Genomic DNA, 9,006 nt, shown 5'->3' with positions numbered 1-9,006 from the left:
TAAAAACTAACTGAAACATGCTAAAATCTACATGAAATTACCCCCAAAAAGCGTATAAAATATCCGCTCATCACCCCACTTCTATCAATGATGCTTTTCCATTCGATAGCTTGCATGCAGTATCCGAAGTAGTTCCTTGGTATGCGCCTATAGCTAATTATCTAGTCAGTCATACCTTCCCTCCTAATTTTACTAAGCATCAGAAGGACAAGCTGAAAAGTGAGTCAAAATATTATATATGGGATGATCCATATTTATGGAGGTATGGTGTTGACCAGATAATTAGACGGTGTGTGCCTCAATCAGAATTCCAGTCCATTTTAGAGGCCTGTCACTCCTCTGAGAGTGGTGGACATTTTGGCCCTCAAAGAACAGCTAGAAAAATTTAGACTGTGGATTCTGGTGGCCCACTCTTTTCAAAGATGCTACTGCCTTCTGTGAATCTTGTTCCCCATGCCAGAGGTTTGGTAATATATCCAAGAGGGATGAGATGCCCCAATAAATTATGCTGTTTTGTGAGATTTTTTATGTTTGGGGCGTTGACTTCATGGGTTCATTTCCAAACTCTAGCGGTTTCTTATATATATTGTTAGCTATAGATTATGTTTCTAAATGGGTGGAAGCAATTTCTACCCGTACTGATGATGCTAACACTGTCGTCTATTTTGTTAGAAACCATATTATCTGTCGCTTTGGATTACCACGAGCGATCATGAGTGATCAAGGCACCCATTTTTGTAACAGGAGATTGACCGCTCTGCTGAAGAAGCATGGCGTTATTCACAAGGTAGCAACTGCCAACCACCCGCAGACTAACGGACAAGCAGAGGTGTCTAACAGAGAGATAAAGTGTATCTTGAAGAATATAGTCAAGCCTCGTAGGAAGGACTGGAGCACCAGGCTACAAGATGCGCTTTGGGAATATTGGATAGCATACAAGACACCAATTGGGATGAGTCCCTTCTGCCTAGTCTACGGAAAGGCTTGTCACCTCCCAGTGGAGGTGGAACATAAGGCTTTCTGGGCTGTGAGGGAGTGTAATATGGGATTTGAGAAAGTTGGCACTAAAAGGAAGCTACAACTAGCAGAACTGGAGACCCTTCGACTCAAAGCATATGACAACTCCAGACTGTACAAAGAAAGGTGAAGGTTGTGCATGACAAGCATGTCAAAAGAAAGGAGTTCAGACCTGGGGAGCTAGTTCTCCTGTACAACTCAAGGCTGTGCTCATGCCAGGCAAGCTGCACTCAAGGTGGGAAGGACCCTATAGAGTAGAGAAGGCAGAGCCATACAGAGTCTTCCACCTGAGTCACCATTCAAGTTCCAATCTCATCAAAGTCAATGGGCATCGCTTAAAGCTGTATCATGGTGAGAAGATGAAGGAAAATAAAGAGCTGGAGATCTTCCTCTTGGAGGACCCACCAACAGCAGCAGATTAAGCTTGTGGACCGTCCAACTTAAGGACGTCAAAGCAAAGTGCTAGGTGGGAGACAACCCACCATGGTATGATCGTTCCCTTCTCTCTTTTTAGCTTTATTTAGTGACTATTCTCATTATTTCTACATATAGTCTGTATTTACATCTGCATAATTACAAAAAAAGTGGCAGAAAGTTGCGTGGGAGCAGTGCAGAAAGTATGCCTATCGCATAAGCATCATCACGCGTACGCATACCCCACGCATACGCGTCACTTGGGATTTTTGACATGTCATGCGTACGCATCGACAATGCACACGCGTGACCTGAAAAATCGACGTAAAGGGTGCATTGGCCGAGAGTTATGCTGGACTGATGCTGGCACCGTGCCCAAGGCACAAAATTGCATCACGCGTATGCAACCCTGACGCGTGCACGTCAATTTCAAATTCTGCACTTCCACGCGTGCGCATGCCTGATGCGCACACGTCATATGCCATTTTGGTGCATACCCCAAGACAAACAGAGTGTTATGTGTGAACAAGGCTGCCCTCGCATGAGTAGCACTAACACGGTCACGCGAAAGCGTGATCGACGCCTACGCGTCGCCTCCCCATGTTCGCGATCCACGCGAACGCGTGACACACGCGTACGCGTCGTATGCGAAACAGAACCAGATCCCTGCGTCTACACTTTTCATATCCTATCTTTTATAATCCTAATCTTTTTCTTTCTTCTTTCTTTCTTTCTTTTTCTTTCTTCTTTCTTCCCCATTCTTCTTCTTCTTCTTCTTTCCTTACTCTTTTCTTCTTCTTTTCTCTTCACTCATATTTTCTCGATCTAACATTCTCTATCATCTCTCTCTTTATCACCTTATCTTCAAAGTTCTTTATTTCTATTTTCCCTCTCTTCTTCTTCTTATTAATTATTTATTTTTGCATTATTTTACTTGGTGTTAGAAATCTAATTTGGTAATTATTCTCTTCTATAATTGCTTGTGGATAATTTAGGAGTTATTTGACAATTAATATTGATTATTTTTGGGTTGCTTGCATGTTCAGATTTAATTATTTCCCTATCATATTAAACATGCAAACCAAGTGTTTGTGAAATAGCCCAAATGGCATTGTGCATTCTTAAATATTCTAGTCTTCTGCTCTAATGCCTGTTTTTCATAAAATTCTTATAATGTTTTATTAATTTAATATAATTGTCAATCCAAACATGATTGTTAATTTGTTACGAGTGATAATACATTTTTCGCAATTAATGCTTGATCTATGCTACTCATGTCTTTGCTGGCATGCCAATAACATCTTGCATTTAATTGCCTTCATCTTTCTTGCTATATTTCCATTGATGTCCTAATTACATGAAGTTGCGACCATGTGTTAACGACATCCTTCTTTACCTTGGCAAGATCATCACTTGTACGACCCTCTTCCTTGCTCTAACCCTTGGACTTACATGTACCTTTCTTTTTCTCTTTCAGGATGGCCACCAAAAAGAGAAAAGAGAAAGCCACTACCAAACCACCAGCAAGAAGAGAAACAAAAAGAGCACTGGTAGTAGAATCGCCCTCAACATCAGTCAAGCATTCAACAAAGCGGGTCAAGAGGACAATTAAGGTTGAGGAAATAGAGAAAGCCTTTCCAGCAAGGGACGCTGCGCAGTTCACTAACCGCTACTGTGAGCAGATGTTCCCCATTCTGGATGCGAGGAACTACAACAATGAGCACCTTCTTATCCTCCCTACCAACATTGTTGACTTGGTAGAGCCCCGCATTGACAGAAGACAATGGAGTTTCTTACGGAAACAGCCACGGCAGGTCAATCTCTCATGGATTTTTGAATTTTACTCCAATTTTCACATGCCAACCCTGCAGTCTGTCTATGTCCGTCAGAAGCAGGTTTCCATATCTGAAGGGTTTCAGCGAGCTCTAGATCTTCCCCCTGCTCCAGAAGGATTCGACGCATATCAAGAAGCCTCTTTCAAGCGCCAGAGATTCCAATTTGACTGGGAAGACATTCTCAGAATTATAGCACTACCTGGCAGCAAATGGATCTACGGTTACGACAGATCCTGGTCTAAGAGCATATTGGCTTCTGCACTTACCTTGGAGGCTCGAGTGTGGGCCCAAATCATGTCCCACTATGTCTTTCTGAGCACTCACGAATCCTCCTTCACTGCAGACATGGCTATTCTCATCTGGTGTATCCTCACAGACTAGCCTCTCAACTTACCAAGACACATCTGGCAAGCCATGGGACATGTGTAGATTACGGGCAACCTACCTTTTTCCGCTTTGGTTTCAGATCTCGTCTCAGCAGCCGAAGTCTTCTACAGAGCTGGGGACACCAAAGACATGATTCCTCGGGAAGATCAGTATGTCCCAAATGGGAAATACATCAGACCCCCAGCAGTCACCACCAGTCGGACTACATACCCAGCCAGAGATATCCCTCCTCCTTCCACATCCCAATCACCTTCAACAAATCAGCTGCTCCTTCAGATACTTCAGAGGTTGGACTGGCAAGACCGGCAGATGGACCGCATGGAGCGCCGTAACAAACTAAACATGAAATTAAACTAATTTATCAATATTTACAAAATAGTAAAATGAAAAGATGTTACCCTGGTGGGGTGTCTCCTACCTAGAACTTTTATTTATTATCCTTAAGTTGGACATTTGGGAAGCTCCTTGTCATGGTGACTTGTGTTTAAATTCATCCTTGAACTTCTACTAATGCTTGGTCTTCAAGTGATTGTCAGAATTTTCAACCAACTTCACTAAGCTTTGATGAAGTTCCCCATAAGCTCGGAGCTCCTAAAATTGATCCTCATCACATATGCCGGGATTCCAAACCTTGTTTTCGCACCCGTCTTCAAGTTGATCATCACAAGTCCAATTGGGTGATAAGAACAGAGAATTCTCACGAAGACATCCAAACATCCTCCTATGCCCAAGCAGTTGAGAACTATACCAATCCTTGCACTTCAACCTTGAGCTCTTAATCTTAGTGAACCTTGATCTATAATGCCAACCATTAAACATCCTTCTTTTACGCTTCATTCCACAAAGTGCCCTAAGTTGGACATCTGTTTCAAGCAAACCAAATTCAAGTGGGATAATAAAGCTAAGAGAAACAAGTTTTATCCACTCAATTGAAGTAATAGATGGTGACTTAAGTAGAAGAGTTTCCAATGATCATGACAAAGTGAATTCCACTCCCGGCCATCCTCTTAGAAGGACTTCAACCTTTTGATAAGATTCTTAACCTTCAAGCTTTTCCTCACCAAATTAATCCAACTCATCTCCATCACTCAAATCATAAATCGGAGGTTGAGAGAAATCTACCTCCACATCAAATTCAAATTCAATGGAAAAGGATTCATCAAGCTCTAAAAGATCGTATGTTGATGCGGAATCATCATAAATAGGAGAACTTGATGTAGGATCATCATCATTAACAAGGGAACTCGTTTCTTGCTCTACTCCTTCCAATTCTTCATGCATAACATGCTTTGGAGGTTGTGCATCATTTTCATACGCTTTTTGGCATCATTTTCATACAGTTTTTGTTATGTTTTGTTTAAGTTTCATTATGTTTTTATAGGTTTTGGTGCAAAATTCATATTTTTTTATTCTACTTTGAGTTGTTGTGTTTTATGATAATTTTAGGTAAATTTTGGCTGAAATTGAGGAGCTTTGGAAAAGTCTAATTTAGAGACAAAGAAATGGATGTAGATGCTATCAGAATTTGACCTCTATGCTCTTGAAGGAGCATTTTTGAAGCTACAGAAGTTCAAATGGCGCGCTCTTAACGGCCTTGGAAAGCTAACATCCAGGACTTTTAAGCAATATATAATAGTTTATACCTTGCTCTGGAAATGAAGGTCCAAAATTGGCGTTCAATGCCAGTTCTTCACCCTCTTCCTGGCGTTCAACGCCCAAAAGGGAGCAGTTGGCACCCAATGCCCAAAAAGGAGTCCAAAGTTGGCATTCAACACCCAAGAAAGGTACTAGCACGTGGAGTCACCCCTAGCTCAGCCCACACACTCACCAAGTAGGCCCCAGAAGTGAATTTCCGCACTAAAAGACTATTCTATCTTATTTTTGTAATCTTTAGTTGTTAGATTAGTATATATAGACAAGAGTTCACTGATGATTGAGACTTTTATGTGGTCTAGAATTTCACAATAAATTCTCGTTGCAAGTATAGTTTCTAAACCAACAATAATCTTTTCATACAAAAATTTGGTTGTCACAAGTAACAAGCCCCTAAAAATATAAACCAAAGTATTCAAACCTCGGGTTGTTCTCTCTAGGAATTGCAATAAAGTGTTCTCGTTATTGGTTATAAAGTATGTTTGGGGTTTTTGAGATAATAGACAAGAAATATAAATGGCAAAGAAAATAAACTAATAACTAACAAAGCTCTTGGCAAGGTATGAGAACTAGAAGTCCTATCCTAGCTATCCTTATCAATTATGATGAGAGTTATTCATTGCTCCCACTTGGTTAACCTCTAACCATGGAGGAAATTCAAGTGGATAAATTAACTTGATTTCACAAGTCCTAGCCTACTCCTAAGAAAAGACTAGCTTAGTGACATTCAAGTCAATTAGCAATCTCTAATTATCAATCAACAAAGGAATTAGATAACTCAAGAATCACCAATTACTCAACCAAAGTCAAGAGAAACAAAATCTAACTCATAACTAGAAGAGGCATTTCAACAAACACATAGAAGGCAATAAGGGTAAACAACATGAATTACAAGAATTAAAGAGAGATCCAACTACAAAAGTAAGAAATCAACAATAGAAAACCAAATCAATACATGAAACAACAAAAAACTTACCAATTGCATTAGGAAGAAATGTAAATCTACAAGAGAATTCATAAAGCAAAAGGAAAATTGAAGCAAGAGAAGAAGTAGATCTAGATCTAAAAGATTAACCTAATTCTAATCCTAATTCTAGAGAGAAGAGAGAGTTTCTCTCTCTAGAAACTAACTCTAAACTAAAACTAAACTAATTGATAACTAGATTCCTCATTTCCCTTCAATCCTTGGGTTAAAAAGCATCAGAAATGAGTTGGATTGGGCCCAAAATGCTTTAGAAATCGCTGGCCACGAGTTGCCTTTAAGTGAGTCACGTGCACCATCGACGCATACACGTACATCAAGCGTACGCGTCCCTAAACGTCAGGAAAATATGACAAATTTTATATCATTTTGAAGCCTCAGATGTTAGTTTTCCAACACACCTAAAACTATCTCATTTAGGTCTCTGTAACTCAAGTTATGATCGTTTAAGTGCGAAGAGGTTGGGATTGACAGCTTTGCGATTCCTTTATTTCTTCATGAGTTCTCCATTTCTACATGCTTTTCCTTCATTCCCTCAATTCCAATCTTTGCCTCCTAAACCTGAATTTACTTAACAAACATATCAAGGTATCTAATGGAATCAAGGTGAATTAAATTTAGCTGTTTTAAGACCTAAAAAGCATGTTTTCACTCTTAAGCACAATTAAAGGAGAATTTACAAAACCATGCTATTCTAGTGAATAAATGGGAGAAGAGTTGACGAAACCCTCTAAATTCCACACAAAATAAACCTTAAAAATGGGGTTGATCATTCACCCTTGTTAGGAGCTCTTGGCCACTCTACACATTTTACATTACTTTTCTGTAAGCTATGAGTAACTAAACCTCCTAGGTTAAGGTTAGGAGCTCTGCTGATTCTTATGGATTAATAATATCACTATTCTATTTCAATCTATGCTTAATTTCATTCTAAGATGTATCTTCATTCTTCATCCTAATGAATTGGGAGTGTAACTTGACCGTCATCCCTATTCCAAGTTATGATCGATTAAGTGTGAAGAGGTTGGGATTGACAGCTTTGCGATTCCTTTGTTTCTTCATGAGTTCTCTATTTCTACATGTTTTTCCTTCATTCCCTCAATTCCAATCTTTGCCTCCTAAACCTGAATTGACTTAACAAACATATCAAGGCATCTAATGGAATCAAGGTGAATTAAATTTAGCTATTTTAAGACCTAAAAAGCATGTTTTCACTTTTAAGCACAATTAATGGAGAATTTACAAAACCATACTATTCTAGTGAATAAATGGGAGAAGAGTTGACGAAACCCTCTAAATTCCACACAAGATAAACCTTAAAAATGGGGTTGATCATTCACCCTTGTTAGGAGCTCTTGGCCACTCTACACATTTTACATTACTTTTCTGTAAGCTATGAGTAACTAAACCTCCTAGGTTAAGGTTAGGAGCTCTGCTGATTCTTATGGATTAATAATATCACTATTCTATTTAAATCTATGCTTGATTCCATTCTAAGATATATCTTCGTTCTTCATCCTAATGAATTGGGAGTGTAACTTGACCGTCATCCCTATTCTACATGAGTTCTTGCGAGTCCTTGACGGGATAGTATTGAACCACAAGCTTGATTATACATCTCTTAGACGGCTAATCCACGACTTCGTTGGGGACTTGGAGACATCAGTTCTTTGAGGGATGCTCTACAATTCTAAATTCCCATGGGAGTTTCGCATCTTCTAGGTCTTCAACCACTTCTTCCTCTTCTTCATCAATCATGGCTTCCTCTAATTGCTCCAATACAGAATCCAACTCCTCATTCTCTACTGGATTCTAATCTCTCTTTCATACTCTGTTCTTCACTTAATTCTCCACATGTGGCCATGGGAGTACTTTGAGTGTCTAAGCTTTGGGAGACTAAATGGATTACTCCTTGAAGAATAATGTAAAGCTCCCTTTGCTCTTGAAGAATTAAGATGAGAGTGTCATCCATTGGGGTTTGGGGTGGATATTGATGAGCGGATAATTTATATGCTTTTTGGCATTATTTTTAGGTAGTTTTTCGTATGATCTAGTTACTTTTAGGGATGTTTTCATTAGTTTTTATGCTAAATTCACATTTCTGGACTTTACTATGAGTTTGTGTGTTTTTCTGTGATTTCAGATATTTTCTGGCTGAAATTGAGGGACCTGAGCAAAACTCTGATAAGAGGCTGACAAAGGACTGCTGATGTTGTTGGAATCTGACCTTCCTGCACTCGAAATGGATTTTCTAGAGCTACAGAACTTCAAATGGAGCGCTCTTAACGGCGTTAAAACGTAGACATCCAGAGCTTTCCATCAATATATAATAGTTCATACTTTATTCGAGATTTAATGATGTAAACTGGCACTCAACGCCAGTTCTATGCTGCATTCTGGAGTCAAACGCCAGAAACACGTCACGAACCAGAGTTGAACGCCCAAAAAACATTACAACTTGGCGTTCAACTCCAAGAGAAGCCTCAACTCGTGGATAGATCAAGCTCAGCCCAAGCACACACCAAGTGGGCTCCGGAAGTGAATTTATGCATCAATTACTTACCTCTGTAAACCATAGTAGCTAGTTTAGTATAAATAGAACTTTTTACTAGTTTATTAGATATCTTTGATTGTATTATTCAATCTTGGGACGTTTAGTTCTTAGATCTGGGGGCTGGCCATTCGGCCATGCCTGGACCTTTCACTTATGTATTTTCA

The sequence above is a fragment of the Arachis stenosperma genome, chromosome 7 (genome assembly GCF_014773155.1).
Source record: "Arachis stenosperma cultivar V10309 chromosome 7, arast.V10309.gnm1.PFL2, whole genome shotgun sequence".
NCBI classification, from domain to species: Eukaryota; Viridiplantae; Streptophyta; class Magnoliopsida; order Fabales; family Fabaceae; genus Arachis; species Arachis stenosperma.
This window is presented reverse-complemented; position numbering follows the sequence as displayed.